This window comes from Bombina bombina, chromosome 11 (genome assembly GCF_027579735.1).
Source record: "Bombina bombina isolate aBomBom1 chromosome 11, aBomBom1.pri, whole genome shotgun sequence".
Classification (NCBI taxonomy): domain Eukaryota; kingdom Metazoa; phylum Chordata; class Amphibia; order Anura; family Bombinatoridae; genus Bombina; species Bombina bombina.
The window spans coordinates 150,480,149-150,498,748 of NC_069509.1; positions in this window are offsets into that span (position 1 = coordinate 150,480,149).

The following is an 18,600-nucleotide window of genomic DNA, read 5'->3' on the forward strand; positions in this document are numbered from 1 at the left end:
CATTCTAGCGTAAATCATGATTGTGCTCACACGATTGTGTTTACACTCAACTCATAATATGAAGGCAATTCAACATGCGTGCAAACGACCGTGAAAACTTAATATCACTTGCGTGAAAACATTTGCTCTTCACTTGTAATCTGGCACTAAATGTGTATTGTGTATTTAAGAGACAAAAAAGTAAGTTGCCTCATATGCACGTATCTCTATTGGTAAATAACTCTGATATATATATATATACACACACACAAATATATTTATATATACCCACACACAAACAAACAAATGTTTGGGTAGAAAAATATAGAAAAAAAGAAAAATGATTGTTGCAAAACTTGCTGAAAACAAAATGAAATTCATATTCTAATATACAGTGCCAGTAGCAAATCCTGGAGTAGAAAACCAGACTTTGAGGTCAGCTAATAAATAGTTTAAAGACTTATCTCTCAAGCTTCCACCTAATTTTGCAGCCAGCTCAAGCTGTGTATAAACCAACATAAGGTGTCTGAGGTTAAGACAACATTTCCTTTGAAGGAAACTCTACAAATTAATGGCTTCATAATGTTCTAAACTCTTTTATGTGCTTTAGACAATATTCCACTTTTTATTTTTTGATTGTTTTCCTCTAAAGTTACCAGACAAATTATAAAAATAAATCCTTTATGGAACAAGGCTTTGGGGTGTATCTTATGTCTGAATATTTGAACTCAACCTCACAGAATAAAGTAATTACGTTTATGTGGCGCTGCACAGTTTAAATATTTTTAGATTATAGGGACAGTAAAGTCACAATTAAACTTTTGTGATTTGCATAATGCGAGTGATTTTAAACAACTTTCCAATGTACTACTATTATGTCATTTGCTTTGTTCTTTTGGTATCCTTATGCGCAGAAGCAGCAATGCATTACTGGGAACTAGCTGTTAATTGATGGCTGCACACAAATGTTTTTCGTAAATGGTTTTTTTCAAATCATCATGACTCCGCTCACCAAACACAGCTTACTCACTCTATGGGGTAAATTTATCAAGCTCCGTACGGAGCTTGATGCCCCATGTAAAGACCGCTGCTCCATAACTTGTCCGCCCGCTCTGAGGCGGCGGACATAAATCAAACCGATCAAATACGATCGGGTTGATTGACACCCCCTGCTAGCGACTGATTGGCTGCGAATCTGCAGGGGGCGGTATTGCACCAGCAGTTCACAAGAACTGCTGGTGCAATGTTGAATGCCGACAGCGTATGCTGTCGGCATTTATCGATGTGCAGCGAACATCATACGCTACAACGTATCATGTCCTCTCGCACTATAATAAATTGACCCCTATGATTTATTAGTAAATAGAGGCCTGTTTATACATAAACAGTTAACAGTTTTCCAACACATCAACATAAAAACCCCTTTAACAAACACAGGGATATCAGTGTCTGTCACCTCATGGATAGTTTGTATTTATTTATAAACAGTATCCACATGTTTATTTCTCTTAAAAACTCCCTATTAAAGCATACAGGAATTTCTGTTAATAAATTAAGTGATCTGCTTTTCAGCCAGAATAGAAGTTATGCTTTTGTTGGAAAAGAAAGCAATTGCAATTAGGATAACTACTTGAGATTAACACCAACTGGAACTGAGACCTTTTGCCATTAATCAAACATTGCCAATTCATTTCAAATGGATTTCCTCACACTGAGTAATAATAGTCTCTCTGCTTATGATTATAACATTTCCAGCTATGTTTGCAAACTTCTGACTGGGTGGCATCCATATTTATAGCAGTTTATGTGGTTATCTTGACACTGAGATTATACAATGTTATCTTAACCCAAGGTAAATTAGTGTTAGCCAATGACAATAAAAAAAAAAGATATTTGCATAGAAAACTGTAATTTAACATAGAGAGTCACAAATTATCATAAAAACAGCACTGGTGAAAGCCTATAAATCACAATAAAAGGATATAACCTCCAAAAAATGCCTCATTAACTGTATTGAACAACAAGGATATGAAGTTTTTTTTCATTTACCTGCTTCTTCTGCAATTTACCTCCACAAACCTTTTTTTTTTATTGCCCCCTCAATATGTGCTTTCAAACCCTGCTTATACAGAGATTGCTCAGATGGGGGCAGCACCTAATTGCCATCTGGTCTTTGAATGGCTGCAGCAACAGAGATAATGTAAAGAGACATTTAACTAAAATGAATAAGCAACACCCCTGCAAATTTTGTCTCTAAAACACTTTATTTTTATATATTTGTTTAAATCAATGACTTAACTGATGATTCATGCTGCACACATACAAACACTGAGCATAATATCTCTTTAATATAAGATTTTTAACAAAATGCACTGGATAAGGTCAATTTTCAAAACAAATCTAGCTTTATTCAAGGTAACAATGAATATTTCAGGATATTTTCAAATATGGCATTTACTTTCGTACACAATATCAAGTTTTGTTCATTTTAGAAATCTGTCCTTGCTAGGTTTTGTTTAATCTTTCAGATATAACTGGGTGATGCAATGAATCACTTCAGTTGCACGTCAACAACAAACAGTTTACATGGAACCATTTTATTGGTGTTCAGGTATTTTTATGAAGCACAAAGCAGCCATTCCGTAGGATCAAAACATGAAATTTCAAGCATAAAACAACCATTCATATGATATTGGAGACGTTTTGTAGTTCAGAGATGTGAATTAATCAAAACTTCAATATTCTGTATATAACTATCACCTCGATCAATGGATCCCCAACCTCCTCTTTATCAGGACTATTTCTTAGGTTCTTTCTCAGCTTATACACTGGTGTGTTGTATTTTGTGTTTGACAAGCAGATGTTTCCTGCGTTTCTACTTTTTGTACGTGACCAATATTAGAGTTGTGCTGAGCATGACATATTTAAGCTCTCGTCAAAACCTTGCAGTGCTTTTACTTATTTTATTAGCTACGTTTAAAAAGGTCATACCGATAACGTATTTTTATTGACTTCAACTTTCAAAAGGTAAGATTAAGGGGCCGATTTAACAAGGGCCAAATGGCCCCTAATAGCCCTGTTCCTGCACGAGCCTTCATACTCGCCGGAAACAAGAGTTAAGAAGCAGCGGTCTTAAGACTGCTGTTCCTTAACTCGTCCACTCCCTCTGTGGTGGCAGACATCAATCCGCCCGATCGTATATGATCGGGTTGATTGACACTGCGAATCTGCAGGGGTCGGCATTGCACAAGCAGTTCACCAGAACTGCTTGCACAATGTTAAATGCCGACAGTGTATGCTGTTGGCACGATGTCTGGCGGACATGATACACTACAGCATATCATATCCATCAGACATTGATAAATCAGCCCCTAGAAGTCGTGCAGCAAATCTGATGTCTGAAAACACTGCACGAATTATGTTTTTTTCGCATCTGGGGTTGCGCAGGTATTATAAGTTATTTTGTGCGTGCGTTAACCCGCGTAATCCAAAAAGCCAAATCACATGCGCGTTCACATATTCCCCCATAGAAGTCAATGGAGAAGACAAATAGAAAAAAAACACTAAAACCCTAATCCGCTGCACAAAGCCCATGATGTATTCTCCTTGAAACATCAGCTTTTGTTTTCTTACACCCGCGATTTCCTATCTTTGAGTACTTAAAACTTTTGTGTGCAATATATTTTAAAAATATTTTTTATTAGACAGTGTTAATATGAGTGTAACTGTACTTTGTTATGTATTTTTGAAGTGTTTAGTGAAACTTTTATGTTGTGGAAAACTTTTAACTACAACTCTTCAAACGCAGAAAGGATTCTTGCGTAAAAGGCCAATTGTGATTTTTTTTAAAACTTGTAATATCTGCGCAATGGAAATTGATTGCGAAAAAAACATATTGCGCACGGTAAACTTATACCGCGCAACTTGAAATCTTGCCCAAAGTGTTCAAAATTGAGTCTTGAGGTTAAAGGGACAGTCTAGTCAAAATTAAACGTTCATGATTCAGATAGGGCATGACATTTTTAACAACTTTCCAATTTACTTTTATCATTAAATTTGCTTTGTTTCCTTGGTGGTATTTTTCAAAAGCTAAACCTAGGTAGGCTCAAACTGATTTCTAAACCGTTGAAAACCGCCTCCTAGCACAGAGCATTTTAAAGCTTTTCACAGTTAGACAGTACTAGTTCATGTGTGTCATTTTAATGAGAATTATTTATTTCATTTAAAGCTAAACAAATAGCGAAAAATGCAGCAGACTGATATTCAGAAAAATTATTTGTTCAAAAAGATTAATCCAAAACTAATTTTTTGCTGCTGCACAAGTCTAGTAGCCCCATCCCATTGTAGAGAAACCAAGCATCCAATCAGGATGCTTGTTTCTCTGCTCAGTTTAAGGAAGTTTTCTATAAAATGACAGGAGATGGTGAAAAAGTGTGAACTAAGCACTGATAATTCTGATTGGCTGCTTATATTTTCACCATGTAGATTAACGTTAAAAAGAAGTAGCTGAATGGTAACTGTGCACAGATCAGTGACCTACGTGAACTTATCTTAGTTTTAAGCAAAGAAATGTGTGGCATACATCTTTAAACTTTTTTTTACAGATGCATCAAAGATAAACTAAAATAAATAAAAATATATGTTGGTCAACATGTCCATTTAAGCCCTGTTTAAAACCTATACTATTTTGAAGACAATGCATTAGAAGAGCTGTGTGAAGTTCTTGTATGGACCTTTTTTTAAAAAATAAAAAAAATTCAAGGCTATTCCAATCAATTAGAAAACCATTAGACAATCTAGTAATCACATACTTTTCCACAGGCACTGTTGCATTATTTTGAATTAAGATAATCCCATAATGATATTTTAGTTAATTTTAAAATGCATTTTTAGTAGTTTTTCCTAAAGTGCCCAGTTTTTAAAAATTTGATTAAAAACGGGGGCACTTTAATTCATCAAAATTTACATTTCACTCTTGTTGTGAAAAAATACTTACCTTTTAAACTTCACATCAGCTCCAGCTTCCTCCAGCCGTCGCAAAGCTTCTTCCTGGGTCTAAAATGAGGAATCCGGCTTCCTCCAATCACGGCTTCCCCCCCGGGGGAATCAGTGTCTGATTCAACGCCGTGATTGACGTCAGAAATGGTTTGCATCGACCAGAGGAAGCTAGAGCTGCTGTAAGGTTTTTTTTCTCAACAGGAGTGAAATGTAAATTTTGATGAATTAAAGTGCCCCTGTTTTTAATCGAATTTTTAAAAACTGGGCACTTTAGCATCAAAATTGACATTCACTTTAAGATAGTTGATTTTTTTATTTTATTTTATCCCTTTGGAACTCTTGAAAACCCATTTAGCTCTGTTGGTATTTCTACGCTGTTTGACCTTTTTAAATTTACTCCTTGCTTTGAGAAAATGTGCTTTATCTCACACTCCTTAGAGACTCAAAAAAAACAAAGTCTGTAATTTTATAAAAATGCTGCCTGGGTGAGCCAATCACACGAGGCATCTTTGTGCACCACCAATCAGGAGCTACTAAGCCTATCTAGATATCATTTTCAACAAAGAATGCCAAGAGAATGAAGCAAAATAGATGATAGAAGTAAACTGGAAAGTTGTTTAAAATTGCGTGTTTTTTCTAAATCATGAAAGAAAAAATGAGGGTTCCATGTCCCTTTAATAACACAATCATTTGAATAAACATAGTTAAAATCATACTTTTAAACTACGAACCTTGTATATCATTTAAATATCACCATCACAATGTTTGCTAAATTGCTTATTATAAATAAGTATTTTTGAAAAAATTATATGAAACTGTTAACTGCACGCAACAAGAACTTATATGATTGGTTAAGAAACATAAAACGTTATTCAAACTTATTAGAAATCATTACATTGGTTGACACTATTTTATTTACATGGACATCATTCAATCAATAATAATTTAAATAGCAGTTCTTCTAATTGATTGTAATGACTAGGAAAATAAACATGATATTACCAATGCTGTCTTTTCAATTCCTTAGAAAAGCTCATCAAATAATTTGTCTAAAAAGTCCTATTCTAATGATACATTTTGTATAAAAAGTATTGATAAACGTTAGAAATCTTTAGAATATGCCAATGCATTTTAGTACAGAATAATGCTGGATTGAAACGAGGAAGGATGTTTTTTAGAAATAATAATAATAATAATAATAATAATAAAAATCACCAGTTAATAATAATTAAAGGCTAATAAAAAATAATAAGAATAATGAGAATAATATTTTTTTAAAAAGGAAGAAAAGATTTAACTAGTGCACTTGATCATTACAAATAAAATGTATTAAATATATTTTAAAATAAAAAGATACAATGTGAGAATATTAAATCCTTCACTTCAGGATCTCACCAACCTATACTGTAACAATCACCACAATTTTCGCTCTGGTTTATAAAAATAAATGCAAACATAACCTTATCTAGACATAAGCACTCAGAATTCCTGGTCCATAGCCAGTTATTTTGTAATTATGTGGGGAAACCTTCACTGGAACTATTAGTTATACCAAATAGAAGGAACAAATATTAAACACAAAAATAAAATGTTGCATTTTTAAATGTAAATGGGAAGTTTTCAAGCCATTCTTATATACTAACCCGGAATTCTAGCACACTGTAACTAGAGAGCACTTGTATGTAGTTATTTTTATGTTTGCTTTCGAGTATATATATATATATATATAAAGCAGGGGATATTTGGCAGTGATATATTAGATTATACTTTGGGTAAGTTCATGGAGATCAAAAATTGATATTTAATACATTTTCTTTTTAAAGCTCACGGTCAAACCCCTTCTTTCTCTATTGTGAATGTGAAATATTTTGGGGGGATTGGTAGGACGAGAAATAATATTGCTTTTATGATTTTTTTTTAGATGACCAAGATGCACTAACTTTAACTATTTTTTTCTTTAATGATTCAGATAGAGCATGCAATTTTAAGCAACTTTCTAATTTACTTCTGTTATCAGTTTTTCTTCGTTCTCTTGCTATCTTTATTTGAAAAAGAAGGCATCTAAGCTAAGGAGCCAGCACATTTTTGGTTCAGACCATAGACAGCACTTGTTTATTGGTGATGTCCAATCAGCAAGGACAACCCAGGTTGTTCATCAAAAATGGGCCGGCATCTAAACTTACATTCTTGCTTTTCAAATAAGCATACCAAGAGAATGAAGAAAATTTGATAATAGGAGTAATTTAGAAAGTTGCTTAAAATTGCATGCTCTATCTAAATCACAATAGAAAATATTGGGTTCAGTGTCCCTTTAAGCAACTTTCTATTTTACTCCTATTATCAAATTTTATTCGTTCTCTTTGTATCTTTATTTGAAAAGCAATAATTTAAGCTTAGGAGCCGGCCCAATTTTGGCTCAGCACCTGGGTAGCGCTTGGTGATTGGTGTGACCAGTGTAGCCACCAATCAGCAAGCACTAGCAGGATTCAGCTCCTAAGATTAAATTATTTATTTTTCAACTATAAATACCAAGAGAATGAAGAAACATTGATAATAGAAGTAAATTAGAAAGATGCTTACAATCCGAATAATGAAAGAAAATTGTGGGTGTAATATCCCTTTAAACCAAAAATAAAAATCCTTTTCTAATGCTGGAAGATATTGTAGCTCATTATACTAAAATTGCCATAGGGGATCTACAGGTGCCAGAAGAAATCCTGTGGCAAAAAAAATCATTGTATGTAATATCTTCATATACCATTACAGTAAAGTGGAAGTTACTGGATAGCTTTTAGCATGAATGTCTCAACTATTATTTTAGAGATCAGCAGAATGTTTTTTAAACCTTGGGGAACATTCTATTTCAGTACAAAATCATATTATTCTGTTTAAGTCCAAGAGATTTTTTGTAGATATATTATTCTTCTCCACCTCCCTTGCGAATGGCCAAAAGAATTTAACAAATAGATGTATATGATACAGTTGTGAGTAGCTCAAAAGTTACAATTACAATCTACTAAATAGCATTTTATATAGAATGATATTTAAGAGGATTCATTGGTATATATTATTAAATATTATAAATTCTTTGAAAGAAACAATATAAGTATTAATCAGTTTTGAATATCTATCTCCCTATCATATATCTATATCTATCTATCTATCTATCTATCTATCTATCTGCATGCATATATATATGATTCATATACTCTCTGGATATTAATAAATAATTGCTTCTTGCTATTGAAAGCCTTCTTTTTAGTATTTTAGTAAGACAGTAACTTTAAATCAACTTGGATCTTTATTAAATTGATTGAACAGCTTATTTAGGGCTACATATATTAGGACACTAAAATAGTTAGCATAATTTGTATCTAAGGAACCAGTTACCCTAGTCTAGATTGTCCCCCAGTTTGGTCAAGAGGTCCAGAAATGTGAGTTCATGGCTACGCGTGAAGATTATAAATGTGGGGTTAGGACATGTTTAACTTGTGAAATGATAGATGTTTCTAAACAATTCAAATGTTCAGTAGACAATAATGTTTATGAGATTTATTTTTATGTAAATTGTAAGACAGAGTTTGCTGTGTACCTGTTGGAATGGAATGTTTGCCATGTTCAGTATGTTGGCAAAATAACAAGGGAGTTTAACACTCCTGTACGTGAATATGTTTATGATGTTAAAAATTTTAAGAAGGATTCCACTATTGCATTTTAATAATTTATTTTTTGAAAAATGTTGCAAATTTCATTGTTAAAGGACCAGTAAATACAGTAGATTTGCATAAGCAACAAATGCATGATAGCAAGACAATGCAATAGCACTTAGTCTGAACTTCAAATGAGTAGTAGATTTTTTTATGGCAAATGTCAAATTTATCTCTATTTCCACTCCCCCTGTACCATGTGACATCCATCAGCTAATCACAAATGCATATACAGTATATTCTGTGAACTCTTGCACATGCTCAGTAGGAGCTGGTGACTCAAAAAGTGTAAATGTAAAAATTGCCTGCTCTATCTGAATCATTACATTTTAATGTTGACTTGAGTTTCCCTTTAAGGTTATTGATGTGGCCAAGTTGTAAAATATTAGACAGGAAATAACTTTATAGGATATATAAACTGAAAACCAGAGCTCCAACTGGATTACATTTAGAATGGGACATTAGTTATTTTGTCTAATAGTTTAATGTTTGTGTGACTCATATATTAATTTAAGCATCTTTTGTCGAATTCAGTATTGTCTGTGTTTTTATAGGTTGCTTTTAGTGTGTAAAGGGTTAATGTATATGATTGCATGGCCAATAAAAGGAGGCGTAGGAGTTCAGACTGCTGGTCCATTAATAAGCGCCACTAAGGGGTACAAAATACCTAATATGGCAAACTCTATGTCTGCTTGTAAACATTTTTATGTGTGTTGTGAATAAAGTTTATTGTATTTAAATCTACCATCTGGCATACGGCCACAATTTTTCATTATCTTTTTTATCACTTAAATAGTTACTCATAGATGCACATCTGTAGCTGTTGCCTCTTATTCTCCATACTACACTTTCCTAAGAGAGAAAAATGTGGGGGCAACATTGGTTTTTAATCCCTAATCACACTTTAAAAGCACCATGATAATCAAAATAAAACTTTCATTGTTTAGATAGGGCAGCAATTTTTAATTTACTGTACATGCATTTACTTTTTATCCTGGTATCCTTTTTCCAAAAGCATACCTAGAAAGGATCATGGGGATCAATTCACTATTGTGAGCTAGCTGCTGATTAGTGGCTACACACATATGCCTCTTGTCATTGGCTCACCAGATGTGCTGACCTACTTCCAATAGTGCATTTGCTGCTCTGGAGCTGACTTATGCTATGCTTTTAACCCCTTTGTAAAGGTTAAACTCATCATTATATTGAAGCAATAGTGCAATAATAAAATGCTCTAAAATATTATAAAACTTTATTTTTTAACATTTATGTTTTTGGAATGGATACAAAGATCAAAATTACAAAGCAGACTCTAATGGGAAGGAATGGGGGTTTATCTATCCCAAGTCATTAATAAGTGTAAATGAATCCTATCTTTCTGTCTGTCTGTCTGTCTGTCTGTCAATCAATCTGTCTTTCTGTCTGCCTATCTATCTATCTATCTATCTATCTATCTATCATATATCATTGATCCATCAATGTATCTATCTATCTATCTATCTATCTATCTTTCTTTCATCAATCTATCTATCTATTTATCTATCTATCATTGATACATCTTTCTATCTATCTATCATCTATCTATCTATCTATCTATCTATCTATCATCTATCATTGATCCATCTATGTATCTATCTATCTATCTATCTATCTATCTATCTATCTATCTATCTATCTATCTATCTATATTTTATCAATCTATCTATCTATCTATCATTGATACATCTTTCTATCTATCTATCATCTATCTATCTATCTATCTATCTATCTATCATCTGTCTATCTATCATAAATCCATCTATATATCTATCTAGCTATCTATCTACCTATCAATTTTTCATTGATCCATCTATCGATCCATCTATCGATCTATTTATCTATCCATATGTCTATCAATTAATCAATCTATCTATCATCTATCTATCATACATGAAGCTCAATAGCTATATACATATAATATTATAGATTATTATTTTATTACAGAAATTCAATCAAATCAGGGGGCAAAGAATCATAAATGTGATGAGAATTCTATGCAAAAGTGATCTTAAAGGGACATAAAACCTATTTTTTCTTTTCTTTTGTGATTTAGAGAAAGCATACAATTTTAAACAACTCTCCAATTTACTTCTATTATCTAATATGTTTTGTTCTCTTGATATCCTTTGTTGAAAAGCATATCTAAGTAGGGTCCGAAGCTGGTGATTGTTGGCTGCGCATATATACCTCATGTCATGGGCTCACCCATGTGCATTGTTGTTTCTTCTAAAAAGAATACCAAGAGAATAAAGCAAATTAGATATTAGAAGTAAATTGGAAAGTTGTTTAAAATTGTATTCTCTATCCGAATCATGAAATTAAAAAAAAATGTTTTATGTCCATTTAAATGAAGTCTTTGCTTTCTTTGGTAAAGGAAAGAATACAGCAATTTGAGTGGTGTATACAGAATTATGAGGCTAATTGGGGAAGTTAGGGGATATATCTCCTACCTCTTCTCACAGAAAACAAACAAAAACACTCATTTCCTTTTGTCTTTCTACATTTGATATTTAACACCAAATTACTTTTAATGGAAATACAAGATATACAAAACAAGAATTTTCAAGAATATATCAAAATAGAAATAAGGAAGTACAAATTCTCACAGTTTATCTGTTTACGATCGTATTGTGAAAGAAACGTTAATGGCACTATTTATGGACTGACGCGTTTTATGCACAAATGAGCATTGACAAAGGTAGTTGCTGTGATAGTCTGCTAGTTAATTACACAGGTGACTTTGTCAATGGAAGTCAATAACATGAATACGTTTTAAAAATGATTTATAGGATAGTTTTGAGGGGAAAGAAAATGGAAAATACAATCACAGCAGCATTTTCATAATAAACAGCAAAGTTGTAGAGAATGAGATAAGCAGTTGCTAGGATGGGTAAAACCTTAACCAGATTTTGGTCTCTTGAAATTATGTCAAATGTTTAGTTTTTGCTCATTGCAGTTCCATTTTTCAAAATGGTAAGATTTTTCTAATATAATTATTATATTAATATATATAGTATTTGGTATATTGAGATGGGTGAATATTTTGGCACACATGTTTAAAATAATAAATGTTGGCCACATCCCTCTATTCTAAATTACATTTTCTGTTTGCCAAATGTCTTAAACAAAATTCTTAAAGGGCCATAATAATCGAAAAATGACATGATCTTATTTGTTAGAGCATGTAATTTTAAGGCTAGTGACCATGCACTACTGTGTGTTTATTTAACCACCATAAAGGGGTTAAACACACGGTAGAAGTACTTCTTGGAACTTGCAGAGCACTGCTGGTTTTGAGCAGAATCTGCCACTGATCCAATCAACAGCGTTGGTTACACAGCTGAGTTGTTCAATTAGCACTCCTAATTGGATCAGCAGCAGTTTCCGCTCAGGACCAGCAGCACTATGCGGTTCTCAAGGGGTTCTTCTACTTTGTGTGTAAACCATTTGCAAGGGTCGCTAGTGTTTAAATGATATGTTCTAACAAATTAGAGCATTTTATGTTTCAATTATTATTTCCTTTAATCAAATGTAACATTTAGTTATGAAATGTAACATTCAATTATCAAATGTAATTGATTAATAAATGTAACATTTAAATATTTATATATCAACATTTAAGTGTTGATAATCATACATTTCAGAGTACATTTATGAAAACAAATATTCAACTATATTGAACATTTGTTCAATAAAACTATTCAAAATGCAGAACAAATGTCAAGGGGAACATCTGTTATATCATTTTAATGTAAAAACTGAAACATGCACTCAAACATGTTAGCATATCCAAAAGCTCAGAATTTTCACTGGAATTAAATCAAGTTGAGACTCAAGAAATAATTGGTAGACATTAGTCTTGCAGCTGTTACATCTCCTGTGGATCAATACAAGTCTAACTGAACAAATTAAGTCAACACCAGGTTTAGACAATCTTTAATTCTGTCTGAACTTTGAAAAATATACAACAAATAAATAAATATTTGTGACAAAATCTTACAACCTCCTAATGCAACTGTAAGTCTTGTATATCGGTCTATTTTTATTTAATCAAGAGGGTAAAATACCTAAACTGATGTACCTTTATATGCCTTAACGAACTACAAGAATTATTTAAAATAATAGTTTTCATTCACAGCTGGGGACTCGGTTGATTAAAGGGACAGCCTACTTAAATTTATTTATTGTTAAAAATATAGAAAATACCCTTATTTCCAATTCTCCAGCTTTGTATAACCAACATTGTTATATTAATATATATATATATATATATATATATATATATATATATATATATATATATATATTCTATGGATTATTTAGAATTTTTGACAGTATCAATAATCATTTTTAATAATTATAAATAATATTGTTAAATGTTTTTTATTTACGTTTCAATAACACGCATTATGATAACTAAGCTTTCATGTGCGCTAATCCGACACCACGTTAGATGTAAATTACGAAACTCAAAGCGCGTTATACATATTTACATTCCTTTATTCTTCACATAGATTTTTTATTTATTTTTTATTATTAAATATGTATAACACGCATTAGGATAACTAAGCTTTCATGTGCGCTAATCCGACACCACGTTAGATGTAAATTGCGAAACTCAAAGTGCGTTATACATATTTACATTCCTTTATTCTTCACATAGATTTTTTATTTATTTTTATTATTAAATATGTTTATATATATATATATATATATATATATTTATGTATATGATAATGTTAATGTCAACTATATATATACAGTATATATATATATAGATAGATATACAGTTATAGGTATATACAGATATATCTAAATATGTATTTACAATAAAAATTACATTGTCCTGTATGTGAAGAACATTTGAATAATACAAAGTAAAACACATTAAAGTGAAAGTCAACCATAGCTTTTTTGAAATGCTAGGGTTGACTGTTGAAATAAATAAAGGGCACTTTCATTCATGAAGTATAAGATACTTCATGCATAAAGTGCCTTTATTCATTTCAAACGTTTGCCATTCTTAACTGCTACAGCAGCCCACGGCCAAAAAACATTTTTGCTAATAGGTGACGTTTTCACCTCTTAGCAAATAGCCGTGCGGTAAATCCGGCTCCCATGTGTGCCAAACTGGATGTACTGAACGGCTGTTGTCTAAGAGTTGAAAATGTCACCTCTTAGCAAATAAAATTTTTGGCCATGGGCTGCCGTAGCAGCTAAGAACGGCAATCGGTTGAAACAAATAAAGGCACTTTCTGCATGAAGTATCTTATACTTCATGAATGAAAGTGCCCTTTATTGGTTTCAACAGTCAACCCTAGTGTTTCAAAAATGCTATGGTTGACTTTCACTTTAACCCTTTAATGACCACAGCACTTTTCCATTTTCTGTCCGTTTGGGACCAAGGCTATTTTTACACTTTTGCGGTGTTTGTGTTTAGCTGAAATTTTCCTCTTACTCATTTACTGTACCCACACATATTATATACCGTTTTTCTCGCCATTAAATGAACTTTCAAAATATACCATTATTTTCATCATATCTTATAATTTACTATTAAAAAAAATATAAAATATGAGGAAAAAATGGAAAAAAACACACTTTTTCTAACTTTGACCCCCAAAATCTGTTACACATCTACAACCACCAAAAAACACCCATGCTAAATAGTTTCTAAATTTTGTCCTGAGTTTAGAAATACCCAATGTTTACATTTTTTTTTGCTTTTTTTGCAAGTTATAGGGATTTAAATACAAGTAGCACTTTGTCATTTCCAAACCACTTTTTTTTCAAAATTAGCGCTAGTTACATTAGAACACTAATATCTTTCAGGAATCTCTAAATATCCATTGACATGTATATATTTTTTTTTTAGAAGACATCCCAAAGTATTGATCTAGGCCCATTTTGGTATATTTCATGCCACCATTTCACCGCCGAATGCGATCAAATAAATTTTTTTTTTCACTTTTTCACAAATTTTTTCACAAACTTTAGGTTTTTCACTGAAATTATTTACAAACAACTCATGAAATTATGGCATAAATGGTTGTAAATGCTTCTCTGGGATCCCCTTTGTTCATAAATAGCGACATATATGGCTTTGGCTTTGCTTTTTGGTAATTAGAAGGCTGCTAAATGCCACTGCGCACCACACGTGTATTATGCCCAGCAGTGAATGGGTTAATTAGGGAGCATGTAGGGAGCTTCTAGGGTTAATTTTAGCTCTAGTGTAGTGTAGTAGACAACCCCAAGTATTGATCTAGGCCCATTTTGGTATATTTCATGCCACCATTTCACCGCCAAAAGCAATCAAATAAAAAAAAAATTGTTCACTTTTTCAAACTTTAGGTTTCTCACTAAAATTATTTACAAACAGCTTGTGCAATTATGGCACAAATGGTTGTAAATGCTTCTCTGGGATCCCCTTTGTTCAGAAATAGCAGACATATATGGCTTTGGCGTTGCTTTTTGGTAATTAGAAGGCCGCTAAATGCTGCTGCGCATCACATGTGTATTATGGCCAGCAGTGAAGGGGTTAATTAGGTAGTTTGTAGGGAGCTTGCAGGGTTGATTTTAGCTTTAGTGTAGAGATCAGACTCCCACCTGACACATGCCACCCCCTGATCCCTCCCAAACAGCTCTCTTCCCTCCCCCACCCCACAATTGTCCCTGCCATCTTAAGTACTGGCAGAAAGTCTGCCAGTACTAAAATAAAAGGTATTAAAAAAAATACATTTTTTTAAAGCATATTTACATATGCTGCTATGTAGGGTCCCCCCTTAGCCCCCAACCTCCCTGATCCCCCCAAAATAGCTCCCTAACCCTCCCCCTCTGCCTTATTGGGGCCATCTTGGGTACTGGCAGCTGTCTGCCAGTACCCAGTTTGCAAATAAAAATGTTTTTTTATTATTTGTTATTTGTTTCTGTAGTGTAGCTTCCCCCCCCCCCACAGTCCAATATCCCACCAGCCAAACCGATCACTAAATAAATATAACTACCCCTTTGATCCCCACTTCTAACTAAAAAATTTCTGTAGCGTAGTGGTTCCCACCCGCTCCCTCCCCGTGCACGCGCCCGCTCGGCCTCCCCGTGCACGCACGCGCGTCCGTGCGCGCCCCCCCGGTCGTCCCCGCCCCCAATCCCGCCCCCCTCCGCATCACAAAGGCCATTGATGGCCGCCACCCGCCTCCCACACCGGCTCCCACCCACCAACGAACGTAGCCGTTAATGTCCGGTGCAGAGAGGGCCACAGAGTGGCTCTCTCTGCACCGGATGGCTAAAAATGGTTATTGCAGGATGCCTCGATATCGAGGCATCACTGCAATAACCGGAAAGCAGCTGGAAGCGAGCAGGATCACTTCCAGCTGCTTTCCACACCGAGGACGTGCAGGGTACGTCCTCAGGCGTTAACTGCCTTTTTTTTGAGGACGTACCCTGCACGTCCTCGGTCGTTAAGGGGTTAATTATTATTATTGAATTATTATTTAGACACACACATAATATATATACACATATATCATATACCTTTGAACACTTATAAATATTTTTTAGAAATATTTATAAGACAAATTTTTTACCAGATAGTGTTTATGTGAGTGTAACAATATATTTTAATATATTTATGTTAACTTCTTTTTAATCACTAACCCTTTATGCGAGGTCTTCAGTCGCACTAATCTTCAGTCGCACTAATCGGACCCACGTTAAATTTAATTGCACTCAAGCAAACGCATTTACTTTCAACTTTAAAATGTGCTTCCAAATTAAAGCGCCCGTGATATTCTTATACCCTGCGCACGTTAACGTTAGCAAACCCCTTGTAATATAGCCCTAAATGTTGGAAGAAATGCACACACAAAAAACATATATATATCTACTGTGTAAATATGTTAATCAGTCATGCTAATCTCATTCTTAACACTGCAGTGTCACTTAGAAAATTGTGTAATTGTCAAAATTGTGTGCCCAAATCCCAGATCTGGAACATTTGCAATTTGTTGGATGTAAGAAGTAAAACTATGAAGACCAGTATAAACAGCAGGAAACACAAATAAATACCAATCACAGCACAGCAAAGGTCTTTACTGTACAAAAAAAAGTGTCACAATGTAAATTTCACACAAAAAATATACTGTATATAAAATGGGAGCTCCTTGAAAAAGCTGAGTGTAATCAGCAAAATGTACATTGGAGTATTTGAAGGAACTATATGGACTGATCGCGAAGAGGGATTTCATCTGATATACAGCAAGGCTATATTACCCACAGTGTAAACAAAAGTGCTAATTTGAAGGACTTTAACGCACTATATGTGAGTGTAAACCTGGGCTGTTATACCATGAGTGATGTTTGTCTGTTTTTTTTTTATTATTTATTTATTTATTTTTTATTGAGGTTTTGTATGATAATTAGAAAAAAGTACAAAGTTTGTCACACATACAATAAATGAATATACATTAGCTTTTCAGACAACAAATGATCAAAGCTCACAGGTATATGTGTGTTTTGTGTATAACAGTTAGACATGTGCATGGCGAAAAAATTTGGTTCGGAACGATTTGGATTTTTTCGAATTTCGGTTCGGAGCGATTCGAATTCGGAAAAATTTGAATCAATTCGGTTCGGATTTTTTTCGGATTCATTCGGATTCAAATAAATTCGGTTCAGATTTGTTTAGGATTCATTTGGATTCGAATAAATTCGGCTGGATTCGGTTCGATTCTATTCGGTTTGGTTTGGAAATTCGGAATTTCGGTAAGTGTTAGGTGGGATTAGACTAGTATTATGTACTGTACATTAGGTGTAACCCATAGCAGAGTGATATAACCTAATATACTGTACAATACTAGTGTAACCATGGCCATCCGAATCTACTGAATAAATCAGAATAAATCAGAATAAATCCGAAGTAATTCGGATTTATTCGGTAGATTCGGCACTATTTTAATTCGGAGATTCGGTTCGATCCGAATCTCCGAATTTTCTGAATTTCCGAATCGAACCGAACCGAATCGCACATGTCTAATAACAGTATAATGGTCAAATAATAGCCAGGTATGCAATTGAATATGTATTACTCATAAAGTGTGCAAATCTCTATTCCATTAGAAGTGACAAATTAACAGTATCTACCTGTCTATGAAGAATATTAAATTAGACATGCTTTATAACAATAGATGTCTGAAACATAAGTAACCATAGAAAAGAAAACTGGACAAACAGTTGAAACCTCATTTTTCTTTTAAGACAGGAATGTAAAGTAACTACTGCGCTGGTCGCTTTGAATGTGAATGGTATGGCAAATGGTAGTTACTTAGGGCAATTATATGAATGTACAGGTGTACAATAAGATAAATGTTGTGCAAAATATTAAGGGAAGGGGTACAGCAGGCAAGAGCCGCTTATATAATAGGGGGAAAGGGGAGGAGGGCGTGTCGGGGAGGAGGGCGTGTCCTAGTTCCAAAATAGAGAGATAGATATTTTCCGGTAAGTAGGCTGGCTAAGGCTAGATCAGGGTAAATAGATATCTTAGACCTTATTGTGTTTAATAAAGGAATGCCAATGTATACAAAGATCCATGCTTATGTCTCACAAGGGTTATGCCGGTGTACCTGTATTCTCTTTAGTTATGGAATATGTGAAGCAGTTAACTTCCTGCATATAAACTTAGGCTTATAGAGAATTGAAAAAGCCATGAGCTATCATTCATATTATGAAATATGGAATATCAATATGTAGTGATCTAAATTATAGCCTGGTACAATAACAGACTGTTAGTGGCAGGCGTAGGAGCCTGTGTAAAAAGACATAGTAGTAGATAAACTGAGCAAAATGGGGCTGTGGGTCTTCTCTAGGCTACGTACAGGTCATATAG